The following is a 21,841-nucleotide window of genomic DNA, read 5'->3' as shown; positions in this document are numbered from 1 at the left end:
CATGTGCTCAACTAGATAACTAAAAACTGATTCCTTTTCCATGACCCAGTTCAGCCCATGCTATTTCTCAGGCATCCGGTCTGGTTGTAGTTGGCTCATTGTATGCAGAGGGATTTTATCTGAACTGGCATCTTTTCTTTTTGTTTTATGACTAGGAGCCAAGTCATGTTAAAGACTGGAAGAAATTAGCAACTGTTTAACATCTGCAGGCAAAAGAGTTCATAACTGGGAGAAATTAAAAAGTTAGTCCTGGGGTCACTTTGTGTACTTTCCCTTCCCTGTTCATTACTGGGGTTCTCTGGCTGATTAACAAGGGGAATTTATCAAGGTGGACCTGACACATTACATAATTTCCACTGTCTATAACTCAGCAACGGTGGGGGGGGGAGGTGATTGATCACTTTTCCATTTAGCTTAGGAGAATGTTCCATCTGTCACTTGTAATACTTTCGGTGGCTTCCCTCTGGAAGCTTATTCCGCAGATGGGCAATAAGATTTATGACAGACTTGAGGAGAGTGTTGCCAGCAAGAAATACCCAAACTAGACTTCCCTGGTGGTGCAGTGGTTAAGAATCCGCCTGCCAGTGCAGGGGACACGGGTTCAAGCCCTGGTCCGGGAAGATCCCACATGCCGCGGAGCAACTAAACCTGTGCTGCACAACTACTGAAGCCCGTGTGCCCAGAGCTTCTCTGCAACAAGAGAAGCCACCACAATGACAAGCCCACGTACCACCCCTGCTCACCACAACTAGAGAAAGCCCGTGCGCAGCAACGAAGACCCAACACAGCCAAAAATAAATAAATTTCCAAAAATAAAATAAATACCCAAACTATATCCTCTGGTGACTGAACAGAAGCTCACGCCTGCAAGGAATAAACTCCTGGAGTCCCTGGACCTCCTGGAGAGTTCCATGAACCACGTGGCAGGGTTGAGCAAAGAAACAGTGGGAAAATGCTTCCATTCTACTGAGGTTAAGTCTGAACCAATAGATTCTTTCAGTTACATAGTGAATAAGAGCTGTTTCTGTTGCACAGCAGGCCTCAACATGGTAAGTGGACAAGAGAGAAAAGGTAATCTTAAAAAGGTCGTCTTTCCTAGGCACCGTAACTCTGTAATTCTAAGAATTATACCTCAGTTATTGTTTCTTTAGCCACACAAAGACAAAACCTTTAAGATGTGACAAATCGGGATGCTTTGTGGAAATTTAGAGTTTCTGAATTACCACAGAAAGCACCAGCTGAGATTTTGCTTGCTCTAAAAATAGGTGTGGGTAGCACTCAATATGGTGAGAAGCAAAGTTACAATTTGTCTACCTTTTCCGGTTCCTCATGTCTGATGGTTGGTTGACAAGTTCATTCCAGCCAACCGTGGGCCCAGGCTTATTACAATGGATCCAGTCCTTAAAGCATTTTTTTCCCTGAAGCATGAACTAAGAATCTTCATTTTTAAATTGTACTATATTTTTGGCTTTAAAAAGGATAACTGCAGAATTAGACACATTTGGTACATGTACAGTTCCTAAGTGTAGTGTTTAGTACATTTTACACATGTACTGCTTTTTACGTACCCCAGAAAGTTCCCCCATGCCCCCTGTCGTCATTACCCCTGCAAAGATAACCACTCTTCTGACTTGCTTCATGTAGATGAATCTTGCTTGTTCCTGAATCTGCATTTTTCTAAAAACCCAAGAGATTCTTATGTACTCTGAAGTTTGAGAAACATTGCTGGAGGTTTTGAACAGAAAGCAAAATAGAAATCTCTGACGCAGGTCCTTTAAATAAAACAAAGCACAACATCTGTGTGTTGAGATTGCTCTAGTGTGGTGATCACAAATCAGTATTTTCAATTTCATCATGAAAGCTCTGCAAGGAAATAAAACACAGCTTTGTGCCTGGACTAATATTGATGCCAAATATCAGAGAGGGTCACCTGAAGCCAGACACCTACAGATTCCTATTAGCATAAATAGACCATAAGGTTTCCTGGACTCAGACTGCACCTTTATTTGCATGGGCAGGAAATTCAGATGCAGGTCATATTTTTTTTCCCTGTCAGCTGTGGTATATTTTCCTGGCCCGTTCTAAATCTGTCATATTCAGTCTCATGGATAAACTTTATGGTTTTCGGTACTGTAATTTTAATATTGAATGCAATTTTACCAGTATACCTTTCAGTGAATCCAAATAAAATTGTCAATATTAAGATAGGAACTCCCCATATCCACTTTCTGTGGTTTACAAAACTTTGTATTGGGTTGAATAGAGAAAATCGTATTTTGCTATTCCTTGGCCAACTCTCCCCACCTGTTTAGCAATATCTTCTAATACCATATAATCATATGAACACTGTCAACCTTTTTGACTTTCTGGACCAACTTTTAATGACTCATTTGCCTGAAAATCTATTCATCTCTTCTCAGCAAGCAGTGACTCCTCAATGCATTTAAATCTTCCCTGGAACTTTCAAGAGCTTCACTCCAAATCAATACTTTTTAATTAAATGGACATTTGAGTAAGGCTGCATTAAGTTTCTTTCATCTCCCACTGTGGGTTGCAGTGGACCCAGCCAGACTCCCAGGAACATCTGTGGGGTCATGATGTTTGTCAATGTCTATAATGATCATCCATATTTTCATTATCTGTAGCCCCCATCACCACAGTCTACAAAGAAGGTAGACTTCTTTGGCTACCGTGGCTACCAGTAGCCAGAGTTAATAATTATCAAGTCAACTCTAAGAGAAGTTCATTCTCACCCTGACAGACTCCAACACAATCCTTGTGACACATGGCAACCCTGTCAGTCAGACTATGGAACCTGTGCTGTCGTGATGATAGGGACTAAAAATATTGCACCAATAATTTACATTTTATTCTTACCAATTAAATCCTGTAAAGCAAAACTATGACTTATGAGAGAGGAAATGGTTAACGTTAAAACCCATATTACATATTAGTATGGGTACTTATATATCTATATATAGAGAGAAAATAGATACATTTTATTCACTTCTGAAAGTGTAATTTACATTATGATGCACAAAGGGAACTTGATTTGCTGTTAATTACATCATCTCTTTGTTCAGTAGCACTAGGCTAAAATGAGGCAAGTTAGTATCAACAACTTTCCCAGAAACTGAAGTTGACTTTGTATTTTCTTTATTTGTTTTTTTTTTTTTTTTTTTTTTTGCGGTACGCGGACCTCTCACTGTTGTGGCCTCTCCCGTTGCGGAGCACAGGCTCCGGACGCGCAGGCTCAGCGGCCATGGCTCACGGGCCCAGCCGCTCTGCGGCATGTGGGATCCTCCCGGACCGGGGCACGAACCCGTGTCGCCTGCATCGGCAGGCGGACTCTCAACCACTGCGCCACCAGGGAAGCCCTTGTTTGAGTTTTTGTTTGTTTGTTTTTGACTTTGTATTTTCAAATAAAAAAATAATACAGGCTCATTACACATATAGAGACAATACAGAAAAGTAGAAAGAAGAAAAAAAGCACTTGTATTCGCCTACCTATGGATAACAACTACTGCCACTGTGATGCATTACCTCCTAGGCTTTTCCTGCCTGCAATTTTGACATGGCTGTGCTCACTTTGTAATCTACCTATTTCATTTGCTCTTTTATCATGATACTCTCCATATTACTGAAACACGTCATAAGCACAATTTTTAATAATTACATATTTTATTGTGTGGCTATAACCTAGTTTAATTTACCATGTGTCTAATGTTGAGCAGTTAGCCTGTTTCACATTTTTCACTGCTGTGAATAAAACTATGATGGATGGGCATCCTTGCTCATAAGACTTTTATTTTTCTGATTATTTCTTTGGATGTTTACCCAGAAGAGTTAATGCAGGTCAAAAGGAATTTTCACCTTGAGGGTACATACTACAGATTTTTTTCCCAGAGTTGCACCAAAGAACACATCCACGAGCAATGCATCCTTTCTGTTTCTATTATTGATTCAATCCTTAAAACCCTACCTTAGCAAACTCCTGTCTAGAACCCTTTTATATGAAATTGGTTTCACCCTCCTCAATGTCTAGGCTTATCTAACAAAGAAACTAGATGGAGGAAAAGGAAGAAAAATGAAGGAAGGAAGGAAGGAAAAAAAGAGGGAAGAAAAATAGATGGAAAGGGAGGAAGACAGGCATGCAGTAAGGCAGGACTTTATAAAGGAAACTGAATATGTAAAGCCTCCCCAGCCCAAAGGATAGCCTTTTACACAAGCTAGTTCTCACTCCTTCAGATTCATGACTAGGGACTGACATACATAAAACGGGTTCCAAGTCTTCTCCTTCCTAAACAGCATTCTTCAAAACCCTAAGCTTATGAAAATAAAAATATAGTTAAAATTAGCCCTCTTTCTCTTTTTGCCAGGCTTCATGAGTTTTCACACACGTTATCGCCTTTGATTCTCCAATGAATCGTTGTGAAGTAGATATTATTACCCTAAATTGACAAATGAAAAACAAACGCAGAGAGGTTAAGCGGCTTCTCCTGTGTCAGCTAGTAAATGGCAAGGCCAGGTCTCAGCGTCAAGGTTGGTGACTCCAATTTTACTCTGCTCCAAGGTTTCTATGGCTTCTCGATATCTCTTCACTTATCTGATTCCTCGCACCGGCATTGCCCTGGGATTCTTGGATTTTTGCCTGGGCTTTGCTTCTTTGGTCTGGGCTTCTTGCCTAATTCCTTCAAACTGCTACTGCCCACATCTCTACCTGTCAGCTTGCCAACTTTGTATTACTGAAGAGTGTGTTCACTTAAGAAAACTTCCTTTTGGTGTGTTTTAGACAATGAAGAGACTTTATTAGAATGTGTAGTGGAGATATCCCCCTTAAGTGTAATCCTGGCTTTCTGTTCATGTAAAGTCCTGACCTATTCCTCGGCCAGTGGTCCCTTGTGTCCCCCCATCACCAGGCTGGGAACAGGAGGGCAGTTTTTGTTCCTGTAAATTCACCACATCAGTCCAATTGCTACACCATGGTGGAAAATACTGATAATTGTTCACTAACCTCATGTCTCATCTTCCTGAACACACAGGTTAAATTTCCCATATGACTGCATTCTAGCGATTGAATGTGAATGAAAGTCCTGTGTGCCACTTCCAGCCCTGGAAAAGTCTTCCCTGTGCAATCAGTCTTTCACACTTGTTTCCTTTCACTGGCTTGAAGCTGATCTTTGAAGACACATATTAAAGAGGGTAGAGGCACAGACAGAAAGAACCTGGGTTCCTGTATCATTGCTTGAAAGACAGCCATCTATCAACAAGGAAAATCCATTTGGGGCTTCATATGAACAAGCAATAAACTTCTTTCTTATTTGTCCCATGAGGTATTGGGGAGTTTATGTTGCACCAGTTAGCCTACCCTAACTAGTACAGCCAGGAACATCTGAATTAGAACAGTGCTCAATAAGGAGTACCTCCTTGGTTTGTGGTTTGACTATACAGCAGATTAAAGACATTCATTTTTAAATGGGTATTTTCAAAAAGAGTTTCTGTATATGAATGCACATGTTTGTGTGTGTGTGTGTGTGTCAAATACTATTTAGGATCTAGGACTTGTATGCTTCCTATAAGCTTTGAATCTGTAAAACAAAGCTCTGTATTGCTGCTTTGCCTTTTTTTTTTTTTTTGCGGTACACGGGCCTCTCACTGTTGTGGCCTCTCCCATTGCAGAGCACAGGCTCCAGGACGCACAGGCTCAGCGGCCATGGCTCACGGGCCCAGCCGCTCTGCGGCACGTGGGACCTTTCTGGACCGGGGCACGAACCCGTGTCCCCTGCATCAGCAGGCGGACTCTCAACCACTGCGCCACCAGGGAAGCCCTGCTTTGCCTTTTTAAAATGGCATGTAGTTGCACTGTATTTAACAGAATCTTATCCCAGGTTTGAAAGGGGGCAGATCCTTATGAAAGTAGAGTCTTATAACCCAGTCCACAGAAGCATTCCTAGGGCAATGCCAGCCATCTCCAAGGTAACCCATGTGGCTGCCTGTTAGGACTGCTAAGGCAGAAAGGCCCTGCTCCCTCTGCCAGGAGTGGGGTGTCATGAGCCTGACAGGTCATTCTTCAGGCTGTTGAAGATGTGATGAAGGATAAATGAAGAGGTCCTGATGACCTATGAGGTGTGTGCAGGACTTATAAAGGTGTAAGACGCATAAAAGGAAATTACTTCCAGTGTTTAAGTGTAGCAGATTAGAAGATTCAGAGGTCCATTAACAGAAATAAGGAAGTCAGAGGAAGAGGCATTTGTTCAGAGGAAGACAGTGGGTTCCATGATGGTGGAGTTGATCTTGAGACTGGAGCCACGCTTGTTTCAGTGGCGTCGCATTGCAAATGTCTCTTATCCTCTCCTTAGGCCCATCCATCCTCTGTTATCTGTCCTTAGCCAGTATTGCCTCACCTCTGCCTTTGACATGTGTATTATCACACCGAGTGATCCTACATGCATTTCTAACTTTTTGAAAATGCCTTTACAGAAATTGAAAATTTAAAAAAAAAGAACACAGTATAATTTATCCCTATTTTATTAATCCCATCCTGTTTTTAAAAACCAAAAGAGCTCTAATCATATCTCTTCCTGATTTGTGGGCTGAAACATAGTCTATATCATTTCTTCTATCTTGGTTGGGCTACAATACATTTTGGGGTTTATTTGTTTCATGAGTTAGTCTGTCCTACTGAAAACAACGATGAACATTTTTGCAGACTAACATTGCTGATGAAAGAACACTTAACAGGTCAAAGTTGACAATCAAGAGATACTCACTGGGCTTCCCTGGTGGTGCAGTGGTTAAGAATCTGCCTGCCAATGCAGGAGACACGGGTTCGAGCCCTGGTCCAGGAAGATCCCACATGCCGTGGAACAACTAAGCCCGTGCGCCACAACTACTGAAGCCTGCACGCCTAGAGCCTGTGCTCCGCAACAAGAGAAGCCACCGCAGTGAGAAGCCCAGGCACCGCAACAAAGAGTAGCCCCCACTTGCCACAACTAGAGAAAGCCCGCGCGCAGCAACGAAGACCCGTTGCAGCCAAAAAATTAATTAATTAATTAAAAACAAAAAGAGAGATACTCACCAAAGTAATCCCACCATCCCTTTTGCTGAGTTGTGGGAAGAAATAAACCCTCATGGCTCGGGACAAATGAAAAATTCATTTATAAAATAATTTTAGGTCTTAAGTTATAGCTCTAAATATTCCTGAGACATCCCAACTTTGAGCTTCTTATCTCCAGCATCCTCTTCCTTTGATCCTCTTCAATCACTCCATTCCCTGAGCCATCACCGCCTGAAACACCTTCATATTCTACTCTGATCACAGCCCTCATCTTTCTAAAAATCTCACTCTCTTGTTCCTGATACATTTTAGCTTTGAATTCACTTCAGTCTCCAATGTTCTGACCATCTCTGTTCTCTCACAGGTCGTCACGCACTCCCCCCCCACCCCAATGCCAGCCACTTCCCTGTCCAAATTCCTTCTAATCCAGTCTAGACTTTATGGCACATCATTTCCACAGATTTCTTGTTAGAATCAATCCCCTCTGCTCCAGCCCTGCTAACTGAAGATCTGTCTCAAAACTATCATTTGCCTTCCGTGCCCCTATGCCCAGACTCCTGACAACTAATGCAGAACATCATGGTAAAAATATACTGCCTCTCCCCTCAGCTGAGCTTCCTGGGTCACCCTTTGGTTAGCTCTCCTTCCCGTTCCCTTCAGGAGCTGCCCGTAACACCCACCATTCTCTCCAGGCATCACATCCCATCCCTCATCTCTTCTCTATCAGCAAATATTTCCTCACATTTCAGATAAAAACGTTGTCTTCCAGGAGCAATCTTTCTCACACTCCTTTCCCCACAGAGATATACTTATCTATAACTATGCCATCTTCTCCTCATGTCCTAGAGAAAGAAATGTATGCCTAAAGCTGGTCCTTCTTTCTGTTCTTTAGATCCTATCTGCTCTCAATTACTCAAAGTCTTCATATTCTCAATTATCTCTTCTTTTTCCTGTATCATCAACCTCCTCTCAATTGGATCCTTCCTTCAGCACCATATTAAAAATGTTCACATTTCTCCCACCTTAATTAAAAGCCTAGCCTTGACCCATTTTGACTCCTCCCTTCCTGTCTACACGTCCTCCTTTGCATCCCTCAACCTTTTGCAATTTGCTGCTACTTCCACTACTCTACTGAAATTACTCTTGCTAAGAGGATTTCAATCACCTCCAAGTTTCTAAATGTAAAGGCCAGTTTTTCATTCTCTTATTTGACCTCCCTGCAGTATTTGATGCTCCTGGCTAATTTCATCCTCTGTAAGTGCTCTCTTCCAAATTCTAGAATAACATTCCCTTGTTACTCCTCTCACCTTTCTAACCAGTCTTTTTCAGTCAGTTTTCTGGACTCTTCTTCCTATACATATTTTTTTAAGTTTAAAAACAAAACAAAGAGAATTCTCTGTTTGATCCTCATCTCTTCTCCATCTTTATACTTTTAGGGAGTTAGTCAGTGATCTGAATTCTACTGCCACTGCTTCAGCTCAGGTGATTCCAATATAATGTTGGCTCTGAGAACCACTGCCTAGCAGGATGAAGTCCATACTGACTCCTCAACATGACTCCAAGCTCCTTCCTGACCTAGCCATCCTCCAGCGTCCTCTGACCTCTCCTCTCTTTATGCCCTAAGCTCCAGCAAAAAGGAAAGAAAAGATAAACAGAAATTGCTGTTGTTTACTGAGCATTTACCATATACAGTATAGTTGAGCGGTTAAGAGCTCAGACTCGGAAGCCAGGAAACCTAAGTTCAAATCCTGGATCTGGCACTTGGTAGCTATGGAACCATGAGCTGATTAAAAAGATCCCTTTCGGGCTTCCCTGGTGGCGCAGTGGTTGAGAATCCGCCTGCCAGTGCAGGGGACATGGGTTCGAGCCCTGGTCTGGGAAGATCCCACATGTCGCAGAGCAACTGGGTCCGTGAGCCACAGATACTGAGCCTGCGTGTCTGGAGCCTGTGCTCCACAACAAAAGAGGCCCGCGCACCGCGATTGAAGAGCGGCCCCCGCTCGCCGCAACTAGAGAGAGCCCTCACACAGAAACAAAGACCCAACACAGCCAAAAATTAATTAATTAATTATTTTTTAAAAAGATGACTTAAGTGGTTTTACATTGACTTTGGGCAAAATAAAAAAGTTGATCACCATATGAAACTAAAAAAAAAGATCCCTTTGTGCCTCAGCTTTCTCATTTGTAAAATGGAAATTATAGAGTATTGTAAATATCTGTAAAGTGATAAGAACTGTGACTGGCATATAGTAAGTATTCAACAAATGTTAGTGGCCATGTAAGTCATTATGTCAGGTACTTTGCAAACAGTGGCTTGTCCCAGGACTGAATGACATTACGGATACCATCTCCCCAAGGTACAAGTCAAAAACTTACTTTTCCCAGCCTCCCTTGATGATAGGCATATGGTAAAGACATCATGCAAGACTCTGATTCCAAAGAGAGAAATGTGAGGACAGAGGCACCATGTAGAATTCATTCTTTGAAGAGCACGGACAGTGGAAGACACTTGGGTTTAAACAGTGAAGGAGATGTGGGTGTTTAATGTCTAGTGTCAGCAGTGCACAGCATGGTGCCTGTGCCCAGATATGGCAATGGGGTCTTTGCTGGAGGAGCTCTGCTGTAAATTGTGGGCATTTTACCCAGTTGAGTACCCTTGACATCATTCAGCCCTCTCAGCTACTCTGTGGATTATCCAAAATAATCTTTAATGACTTCCTCTCTTACTTAAACTAAATACAGTGGATCTATTGTTGGCAACTAATAACCCCAGCTGTTATTTCATTATTGGGTAGTATGTATATCTGTTCTTTTTTTTGTGCGGTACGCGGGCCTCTCCCTGTTGTGGCCTCTCCCGTTGCGGAGCACAGGCTCCTGACGCGCAGGCCCAGCGGCCATGGCTCACGGGCCCAGCCACTCCGTGGCATGTGGGATCTTCCTGGACCGGGGCACGAACCCGTGTCCCCTGCATCGGCAGGCGGACTCCCAAGCACTGCACCACCAGGGAAGCCCCTATGTTGATTTTTTCAATGTTTTCTGTTGCCTCTAAACAAACAAAATTCCACAACGAAAGTTGCCTGATGGCTCTGAACTCTGATCTGCACCTCTGGGGGTTGGAACTCTGCCACTTCTATTTCCCAGACACTCTGGCCAGGTGACTGCAAGTTATTCCTATCAATGGGAGTTGCTGGAAGGAGCTGTGAGGTGGCAGAAAGGGATCAGCCACTTTTCTTTGCCTTTTCTGCTTCTGGCAGTGTCCCAGGCAGTAGCAACAGCAGTAGTGTGTGTGGGCTCCGTGCTCTCTGCTCTAAAAGCGTGGTTTCAGAGGTAGCAGTAGCAGTATGAACTCCAACAGCCTTGGATCTGGTTCCAGAGGAAGCTGTGGTGGGAGATGACTGCCAGCTCCTGGGTTCCTGGCTTTCTGCAGGGTAGTGACTGTTGTGGTCCCAGTGATCCCACAGCATCAGCGGGTGCTCTGGCAAACCTGCTTACAGAGAGTGTGGGTTCGGGTGACAGCATTTCCTCTTTACTCCCAGACTCAACTTTAAAGTGTTGTCACATACCTGTGGATAACCACATCACCTTCTTTTTGCATCTCCAGCCTTTCCAACACCTTATGTAACCAGTTCACTATATTAAGACCCCTCTGTTTAAAATACCTGGAGGGGTTTCTGTTTCCGTGACCGACAGAAGAACCAAAGGATGTGAATTTTTTTTTTGAATTCTTGGCAACTTTATTATTTGTGATTATACTTACTCAAGGGAAAAGTTTTTAAGTAGTCCTTGAATAATCAATCATTCATTGAATCAGAGTGCTAATCCTATACCATGTTTATAACTCGTATATAATTCATATGATATAATTTATAAAGTTTATAAAGGCTTTGATTTCATCAGCTAATGAGGGTGGAAGACACACTGCCTGGGTTCACAACTTGGCTTTGGCACTTGCCTGCTGTGCGAACTTGAGCAAGTCACTTACTTTCTCTCCGCCTGTTTCCTCATCTATGAACTGGAGGTAACTTTCGTGCTCAGTTGCATGATTGCTCTGACGGCTACCATGTCAGTACCTGTGAAGTGCTCAGAACAGTGCCTGGCCCGTTGCAATCACTCAGTAGATGGTAGGTGGGTTGTTATTGTTATAGCTACTGTTATTATGTTAATTATTTTCCCTAAGCAAAGAGAAACAAGTCAGAATCTTAAAATAATCCAAACACTGAGTGAACCATTGTTAAATCTAAAGTAAAAATAGTCTTTAAAAATCTTTGAAAATTTCTTCGAACCAAAAAATTTCTATTTGCCTTGTATACTTGTTAATGTCACTTCCTAACATACATCTCTTAGAGTGGTCTAAGTACTTTGAAAACTCAATAACTTTGAAAAGTCAATAATCCAGAGTGCTAGGAATAAAAAATCTATCTAGATTAAATGCATTCAGTAACCTCACAAAAATCCATGTTGCCACAAGAAGGGATGAGGAAGTAGAGCAAAAGCACATCCCATCTTAGTCTGGGGTAGAATGGATACATGTCTATGTATGGTTGAGTCACTTAGCTGTGCACCTGAAACTATCACAACATTGTTAATTGGATATACTCCAATATAAAATAAAATTTTAAAAATGAGAAATAAAAAAATAGCATACCCTATCTTTTATTTTTAGGTGTGAAGACAAATTGTTTTCTTTAGTCCAATTAAAGAGCTTCAGTGACGAGAAATATCCTTATTGTGCACCTACTATGTGCCTGGAATTGTTCAGGACGCTTGGGTGAGCACATCAAACAAGAGAGACAGCCTCTGCTCTAATGTAGCTTAAAGTCTAATGTGGTTTTTTCAAAAACAGATCTGGGGCTTCCCTGGTGGCACAGTGGTTAAGAATCCGCCTGCCAATGCAGAGGACACAGGTTTGAGCCCTTATCCGGGAAGATCACACATGCTGCAGAGCAACTAAGCCTATGCACCACAACTACTAAGACTGCGCTCTAGAGCCTGCGAGCCACAACTACTGAGCCCGCACGCTGCAACTACTGAAGTCTGCATACCTAGAGCCGGTGCTCTGCAACAAGAGAAGCCACCACAATGAGAAGCCCGCGCACCACAGCAAAGAGTAACCCTGGGCTTCCCTGGTGGCGCAGTGGTTGAGAGTCCGCCTGACGATGCAGGGGACGCGGTTTCGTGCCCCAGTCCGGGAAGATCCCACATGCCGTGGAGCGGCTGGGCCCATGAGCCATGGCCGCTGAGCCTGCGCGTCCGGAGCCTGTGCTCCGCAATGGGAGAGGCCACAGCAGTGAGAGGCCCGCGTACCGCAAAAAAAAAAAAAAATAGTAGCCCCTGCTCGCCGCAACTAGAGAAAGCCCGTGCGCAGCAACAAAGACCCAATGCAGCCAAAAATAAATAAAATAAATTTTTTTAAAAAGAGAGATCTAACTCTATTTTATAAATTGTTTGTATTGTCTGTTTTCATCTCATAAAGTTGTATATTAAATTAAAATCTGCATTTTTAAATTTAAGTAACAAATATTAAATTCTGGAATCAGGGATCAAATTAGATGTTTGTATATGTTTTCATTTATTTTTAAAAATGTATCAAATACTCTAAATACCTACTTGTACTAGAAAATGTGAAATTTTAGTCCAGACAGTAATTATCTTTTTCAGAGATGTTTCTCTATATAAAATTAGAATACAGAATGCTATTATCATTATAGATTTTATTGAGTAGTTTTAATAAGTGGCTTTTGGGGGGGGTCGCTGGAATTTAAATGTATTACTCTCAAATTCTGGACCAGTGGAGCATAAAAAATTTCTAAACAATTTATACGAGAAATTCTTCAAGGTAAAACACGTCCACATAGTTTTCTTCAAGGAGAAAGTATATTTCACATATATCAATATACATAACTGTGGGGTTGTTTTTACTGAACTGGAATAATAAATATTGACAAATTCATCTCTGAGAACCAGTTACAAATCCAACTAATGAAAGTCCCCTACTTCCAATATGTCTGCCGTAGTATTACATCTAACACCTGATGAACAAATACATCATCAATAATAACAATTATGAAATATCACAGTCACCCAGGTGGGAATCTACTCTATTAAACTAAGAAATATTTATCTAATCCTCATAGGGGTCTGATTGGAAAAACTATATATTCTTTTATTCGATACAATTGGCAAAAGTGGAGGCTTACACCCGGTAGTCTGGGCTGGGTCAAGGTCTTATTCTTGGTCCCCACACCCTACTCTCATAGTCTAGCCTCCTTTCCAAAAGAATTTGCTGCCATCAGCAAAAACACAAGAGTGTTTTCTTCTGTTGTTTTTTTAGTCCTAAGAAAAGTGTTCCCAACTATGACCTGCTTCTCTCTCCTATCAGGTAATAATTGTTCTGGTGTTCTGAACATTGATTTAGATGCCTCTTTTTATCTCTGGGTTCTTTGGAAGCACCTATCACTATAATGCCTATGCCCTCAGACTAATAATATGAGTCATGCTTAAAAAGAGATAAATTTTCTCCGGGTCTCTATTACATTTTAATAGTGCAAAGAATAAGGCAGGGGACAGATAATGGAAAAGGCAAGGAATAGTGGAAGGAAACTTCTTTGATGTTTTTTTGGCTGAATCACCAGACCATAACTCAGATATCAGCTATCCTGGCTTAGATTTCTGAATCATGGACCAAAAAGACACAGAAGTAATGGTGACATTGAGATGCAGTAGCATAAACCTTGCAGTATACATCTAATCTGTGCATTGTCACAAATTCATAGTGGAGGACCACGCTAAATGTTAAAGTGTTTTTATTAGGTTTTCTTATACTTCCAGTAATTACTTACTGTCCTTGCACAAAATACCCAAGTCTGCCTTATAATGAATTCTACAGTGTAGAACAATTAGAGCACTGTTAAAATAAGAATCTAAATTGGTTTTCTAAAATTTTTATTTTATATTGGAGTATAGTTTTACATTGGATTTACAATGTTGTGTTAGTTTCAGGTATACAGCAAACTGATTCAGTAATACATATACATATATCTATTCCTTTTCAGATTCTTTTCCCATATAGGTCATTACAGAATATTGAGTTCCCTGTGTTATACAGTAGGTCCTTGTTGATTATCTATTTTATACAGTAGTGTGTATATGCTAATCCCAACCTCCTAATTTATCCCTCCTCCCACATTACCCCTTTGGTAACCATAAGCTTGTTTTCTAAGTCTGTGAGTCTATTTCTGTTTTGTAAATAAGTTCATTTATATAATTTTCTTAGATTCCACATATAAGTGATCTCATTACATATTAGATACAACTTCATAAATTATTAGTGAAACAAAAATGTCATGTGTAAAGATACTAGAAACACGTCAAGATAACGTCTAACTCTGTGTTCTCATGTTTTCATGTTGTTTGGGGCATGAGTGCCTTGCTTTCCTAGTTTATTTACTTGTAAATAATTTAATTAATTTAACAATTCTAGTTTGATTTGGTTCTCTTTCTGTTTCATTGGAAGCACGTTCAGCTCCACAGTCAGGCATCGTCCTTGTGGGACACGTCTGGGAGGGCAGGTAATGGCCATTTGTCCCTCTCACTTCTTGTTTTTCAAGCTTCAAGTCAGCAGGCAGAGGGATGAGGCAAGCGATAAGGCCCAGTCTTTCAAACCCCTTCTGAGACCACTCATGCTGGCGGCACCGCCAGGAAGAGCTGCTGGTGCCCTGGAGAAGGGCAGAGAGCTTCCCATTTAGAAACAACTCTGAATCCCTGCAAAGGCCATTCTTCTCCCAGCAACCACCAGAAAGGGCAGGGACAGAAAACAAGGAAATCTCTGTTTAAATTCAGTGCTTGTTCCAAATGTCACTTTTGGTGATATAATTTTTAAAGAAGAAAATCAATTATGATGGAAGTTTAATAACTTAGAGAAGACAGGTGATTAAAAAGACGTACAATAGTTTATCATACCAAAACACCTTTCAACATTCAGAATTCAAAGCACTTTTCAGTCCTGAACTGAGTATAAATCTGATACCCACCAGGGTCCTTGGCCTTCCCCAATCAATAGAAATTGACTAGAGGCCAGACAAGAAATTCAGGCAAAGCTTTTTATTGGGGCCCCTGCTGCAGCAGGGGGAGTGAGAACAAACAGCAGGTTCCCTTGCTGGCTCGCTAAGGTGGGTGGGGCGATCTTGTTCCTTATATGAGGTCAGGGTAGGGGTGTGTCCAAGGGTCAGGCCGGAGGGGTATCTTAGGTGTTTTGCCCATCCCTTAGGTGGTGTTGAGTGCAGTGGGCATGTGCAGTACTCTCCTTTTGCTCCCGACACCCTGTTTTTGCTCGGGGCTCTTCAGAAGTGGCAGTTGAGTATTTTGGTCTTTTGTATCTTTTTGTCCATAATTTGCCCCAGCTGAGCATGCATGCAGTTATTTTTAGTCCCATACAATTTCTTTGTATTTTGTTGCTCAAGGAGAGGTGTGTCCATGTGCAAGCACTGCAGCACTGCCGCAAAGGGTCCAAGGTCCCAGGCCTGTCTTAGTTCCTATCGCACAAAGAGATTTGGAACTTCGTGGTTGTAAACTTCTTGATCTTATCCATGCTATGAGAAATACACAAACCTGTTTTTCTTTTAATACAATGCATTAAGACTTTTATTTGTGAATACCATAATATTTGCACAGAAATTTCTCACAAACCTTACATGGCTTCAAAAAAAATAGTTAATTGGAATGAATATTGTGCTAACAATGAGACTTCTTGAAAGGTAGATCTTTCACTTCTAAACATATTTTCATTATTCTTGCAAGGTACTTCAATCATAATTAGAATCTTCTAATGTTATTTTTAAATCTTTATTTTCTTACAGCCTTTGTACTAAGGCTTTTGGAGCGTTTTTAATATTATGTGATGATATCACGTTACGTTAATCTTCAAAGCAATTGCAAAGAATCTATCAGTGACAAGGGATGTCAGCTTGTTTTATGTTGATTCCTTTTTGTTGTTGATGTCCAATTAAAAGCAACATACAATAAAAAAAGGAAGTTATTGATCTTGAATAATGATTCACTTTAGACCTTGTTTTATTGAATATCTGTCTCATCTCCATACTGAGCATTGTTCCTCATAATCCTGAGTACTCAAAAAGTAATTATTTACAGTTTTGGTTGTGTTACACTCTCCACTCATCATTACATATACTGTTTGATATTATAACTACTGTACTAGGATATATTTCTCTCTATTCTTTCTTAGCCTTATTTTTACCCAAGCTTTTTAGTTACTAAAATTTTAAAACCAGTGTCTTTTAATTCTGAAACCAGATCAATGCAGACAGTATTAATTTTCCACTGTTTATATATTGTGATTTTTGAAATCTATAGCCACAGTCACCACTAAAAAGTAGTATTTTAAAAGGCAAATGATCCATTGCTGTATCTCACAGTGCCTGATCTGATAGCCAGTGGTATTCTTCCATAGTTTATGTGGGCAAGAGATAGGGGGCATAAAAAAAAGTGAGAATTCTAAGTCAGAGAAACTGGGCTCTAATTCTGATTTTGTCACTTAATAGCATTATGACATTAGGAAAATTGTTTTTGCATCTGTAAAACCAGAATAATACATCTTGCCTCACTGAGTTGTTTTGAGGGTTATATGAGTTATGATTGATTATTGTGTCCAACACTGTGTGGTCAATAAATGTTAACTTTTTTTCCCTCTCTTCAGCCCCAGTGTCCTCATCTATAAATCAGCAATAGTAATATCTTTATAGCCCAGTGGTATGCTGGAGCTGGCTCATACCAGCTCACGAGAGCTGCTTGTTAAATTTTTAAGACCTTCGTAAGCCTGTTCTTTTTTTAATACAGTCGATAATAAATATTAAATTACATAAATTTACAATTAAATAAACTATATTAAAAACAAAGGCAATAAATATTCAAACTCATCACTTCATAAGTATTTTACTATTATCGTGCTCCTAAGGTTATGTAGGTGTGTTGGTAATCAGTGTGGTGGACATATTATATAAACAACACCGCATTCAGTGAAGTCATTATATTGGAAGCTTGGAATTACAAATGCTTTAAATCAGGGCTTTTTTCCCACTAGAGAGCTGATTGCTAAACATTTATCAGTACTATGCATATCTACCTGGTTTTTAAATGGAAAAGCACTCCACACATATAATTTTAGAAGTTTATTCTAAGTTTGGAGTTCTAATATTTCTCCAATGCCATGTTGAAAACATTGAGGAACACATGCTGCTAGTGACCATGGAAACATCAGTAGTTAATAGCACGCTGACTATGTACCTTGGGGGAAGGTGGCCCTGAAGTCTGGGTGTGCAAAATGATTGGATCCTTGTATTCAAATAGATATTAACCTAAATGTCCATCAACAGATGAATGGATAAAGAAGATGTGGCACATATATACAATGGAATATTGCTCAGCCATAAAAAGAAACGAAATTGAGTTATTTGTAGTGAGGTGGATGGACCTAGAGTCTTCATACAGAGTGAAGTAAGTCAGAAAGAGGAAAACAAATACCGTATGCTGACGCATATATGTGGAATCTAAAAATAAAAAGGTAGGAATAAAGACGTAGACATAGAGAATGGACTTGAGGACAAGGGGAGTGGGAAGGGTAAGCTGGGACGAAGTGCGAGAGTGGCATGGGCGTATATACACTACCAAATGTAAAATAGATAGCTAGTGGGAAGCAGCCGCATAGCACAGGGAGATCAGCTCCGTGCTTTGCCATGACCTAGAGGGGTGGGATAGGGAGGGTGAGAGGGAGATGCAAGAGGGTGGGGATATGGGGATATATGTGTGCGTGTGGCTGATTCACTTTGTTGTACAGCAGAAACTAGCACAGCATTGTGAAGCAATTATACTCCAATAAAAATGTATTTTTAAAAAACAGATACTAAACATATAACAGTAATCATTTGCCAGGCATGGATTTCAAGAAGTAAGCCCTGCAAATGGCACTAAATATCATGTAGTCTCTCATTCTAATTATAACCTGTAATTCAGTGCCTCCATTTTTAGAATAGATTTGACAGTACTTGCATGTTCATTCTCTACAGTGTCATGATGTGCATTTATAAGGTGTCTTTTGATATAGAGGTCAGTGAATTGTGTAAATGATTATTTCTGAGCAGTTACAGCCTTAAACCTAATTCCATGAGACATGGAAGCTCCAATGAAGTCAAAGGTTTTTACCCCTGAAAAATATACTTTAATTATTTAAGACTATGATATCCACAAAAAATGGATTTACTCAAAAGTTCCAAGAAAAGAAAAAATAAATTTAGACTTTAAAATACGTACTAGTGATGGAGTATTCCATATATATTTTTCAATTATTATTTAGAGTATTTTTCTTGTCAGTGCTGTTTTTAAAAGCTCTTAAATCTCATAAACCTGTACTTTGAAGAAGCTGTTTGCACCTAAACCCTTTTTCATTTTGAAGTAACGAGTTGAATCTGTTAAAAAGGAATCTCAGCATGCCAACTTTGAAAGAATAAGAAATGACAAATTGTAATGTTTGGGGAAAATACTATAAATTAGCCATTTTGAAAATAAAATCTGGAAAATATAAAGAATAAAGAACAAGTTAATATTTGAATAATATTTCCAGCAATGATTTATCTCTCTTACACTAAAACTCATTTTTTTAATCCAAGAGATTAGCTTCTATTACAAATTACTTTATTACAAAGAAAGTTATTCTAATCTGATTATGTAATTTGAGAGATAATTATGAGAAAATCACATTTTATTGTTAAATTTCCTAAATTTTATATTTTGCTTTTAAATTAGTAAATCGTTTTCCTATCCACATATTTTTCCTGTGTTAGTACACAGTGTTCTTTTTAACTTTACAATTATGAGATTCAGTTTGGTCTCTATTGCTTACTGATCATGAATAAATTAATAAAATAAATTAATATAATTAATAAATATATATATAAATAATAAATATATAAATAAATTAATATAATAAATTAAATAAATTAATATAATTCTCTTGATTAGTTTCTTGCACTCATAAAAACTAGGAATAACAGAACCTAAGAAGCAGTTCTAAAAATGTTCATGTCAAGCAAAAGTTGATTTCCACAAATGTTCCTTTTGGAGATGATGTTAGCATTTCTCCTGACACTAATGCATGGTAGGGTAAACACACTGTACTGATACAAGGGTTCAAAATGTCAAAAGACCAGTCCTTGTTGAGGTCATTTTAACTTTCCACTAAAACAGAGAACATAGAAAGAAATGAACATTCACAACACTAAAAACTGAGATTGGATGTATTACCTACATGAGACTGTGGAAAGAATCTATCCAAATTGTAAGGCATGTGGAGTAGACTATGAAAAATTTGGCTGCCCTCAACTCTCACTTGAAATAAAGAACATTTGGAAAATGGTACAAGATACTTTGAACCCCCCAACTCCACCCCATTTGTCACTGGCTTCAAAGAATGAGGGTATTTACCCATTAGAAAATAAGATAGGCAATTTTCCACTTCCATCACAGCGCGCACGCGCACGCACACACACCATATTCCAGTAAGGACTGGAGTCAATGGAGAGATGCCCTTGCCCTAGCACTTGCCCTTGAGAGAGGCAATTCTTCAGTACATTTTACATGTTCCTTCAAAAGTCCTCACTGGAATAAAGTCCCAGTGGTCCACAGTTGTAATGAACTCAAAACACCACCTTTATTGACTTTCTCTTTCTCTGCCTCACTCGAGCTTCTTGGGATCATACTTCAACGGAACTACCTAGTCCTGAGTCCTTATGGCAGACTCTTTTTTCAGGGACACCCAAACTAACAGGAATGTCCTACTTCCCCCTTCTTCGGCTTCTTTCTGCTTTTATTCACCCTTTGAGACTTAGCTCAAATATCACCTCCTCAGGACAGCCTTACCTGACTCCTCCACTCTGATTAGATGCCTCTTTTATTATAACATAATTGCTCTGAAGTGATGGTTGTTTTATTAATCTGATTGTGGTAATCATTTTACAAAGTTTATGTGTAGCAATCATCATAATGTGTGCTTTATACAATCTTATTTGTCAGTTATACCTCAATAAAGCTGTGGGGGGGAGAACTAATTTTTTGAAATGTCAAGCAGTATTTTTCCAGCTGGGAATGTAGGTGTACTCCTATTTTTCAATCTTACTCAAAACCCCTTATCGCATAATTTATGAGCTACAGCAGCTTTTGACCACTGTTTCTTAAAATTACAAACTGCGAAACCCGTGGTTGGCTTTTGAACATGTATAGAATAAAAGCACACAATAAAAAAATCAAAATGCTCCCTTTTTTAAAAGAAAATTTATTTGGCGGTGCCGGGTCTTAGCTGCGGCTTGCAGCCTCCTTAGTTGTGGCATGTGAACTCTTAGTTGCAGCATGCATGTGGGATCTAGTTCCCTGACCAGGGATCGAACCCGGGTCCCCTGTATTGGGAGCATGGAGTCTTAACCACTGAGCCACCAGGGAAGTCCCAAAAATGCTCACATTTCTGTTGGAATATGTATGTGAGTGCTGGGTCACAATGTAAAATGTTTTGTTAAGTGAATTGTGGTTTAAAGTGTTTGAAAGTCCCTGCTCTAGGCTGGTGCTTCTCCCAAATGTTCGGGACCCTCAAATCATAATAGTTCAGCGAAAAATGCAGCTTTCTTGCCTCATCCCAGAAATTCTGATTGAATAGGTCTAGGGTGGGGCTCAGAAATTTGCATTCTAGAGGAACTACAAGTGATTCTCACTAAATCACTAATTACAGACACAGATGTTAACACTTCTGGGGTTGCAGTGAAGGGATGTAAAGAATTGCTTGTCAGTTCACTTTCTAGCGTTGCAGAGGGCTTCCCCATGATCAGAATTGTGGAGAAGACCTTAATTCGTGATATGAAGCAGCGTAGGGCAGTGGTTAAGAGGGTTTGTAAAATGAGACAGACTCGAGTTCCAATCCTAGTTTGTCATTTACTAGTTATGAGATATTGGGACTCTCTTTTACTTTGTTTGTGCAAATGGGATTAATAACTGTTCCTACTGCATAGAGTTGAAAGGATTCAATGAGATAAAGCAGCTTCTGCATGATAATAAAGGAAATATTAGCCATTGTCATCTTTAGGAATCACCAACATTTTGAGAAAAATTCTACTTGCTCACTTAATTTGACAGACATTAGTTGAGTGTGCAAAGAACCGTGCTAAGTGCTTTTAGAAATGCAAAGATGAAAAACAGCCCCTACTTTCATGGAGCTTACAATCTGATATGGTCATAGACTTTTACAGCAGAAAATCATCAGGTTACCCAATCGGGCTCTCATTTAACAGGTGAAGAAACTGAGACTCGAGAGCCTAAGCAAGTCGTCCATACAGTTAGTGGAGAAGTCTGAAGTACAGCCCAGACACCTGACCCAGGCCAACATCCTTCCACCAGCCCAGACTTCACTTCATGGCTGGGAGCCCAGTCGTGACAGTGGTGTGCTGGTAAATGTAAACAGCCAAAATGGGCACAAAAATGTTTGTGCATACATTTATATGTAATTGTATTCAACCCTTTACTCATATAAAGGATAAGTAACACATGGTCTACAAGTGATAATGAAATATGCAATACTCTATAAGGTAAATACCATATGACCAACTGATTCTCACTGGATGTTTTGATTTTCCTCAATTCTTCTATCCATAGCCAACCCATGGTTGCAATTCAACCATGATTTGACTAATGGCATTGTATCTCAATCCACTAAATCTTTTTTAATTGTGGTAA

This window comes from Monodon monoceros, unplaced genomic scaffold (assembly GCF_005190385.1).
Source record: "Monodon monoceros isolate NGI ecotype Baffin Bay Population unplaced genomic scaffold, NGI_Narwhal_1 Super_Scaffold_15, whole genome shotgun sequence".
Lineage (NCBI taxonomy): Eukaryota > Metazoa > Chordata > Mammalia > Artiodactyla > Monodontidae > Monodon > Monodon monoceros.
Note: the sequence above shows the minus strand (reverse complement) of the source record.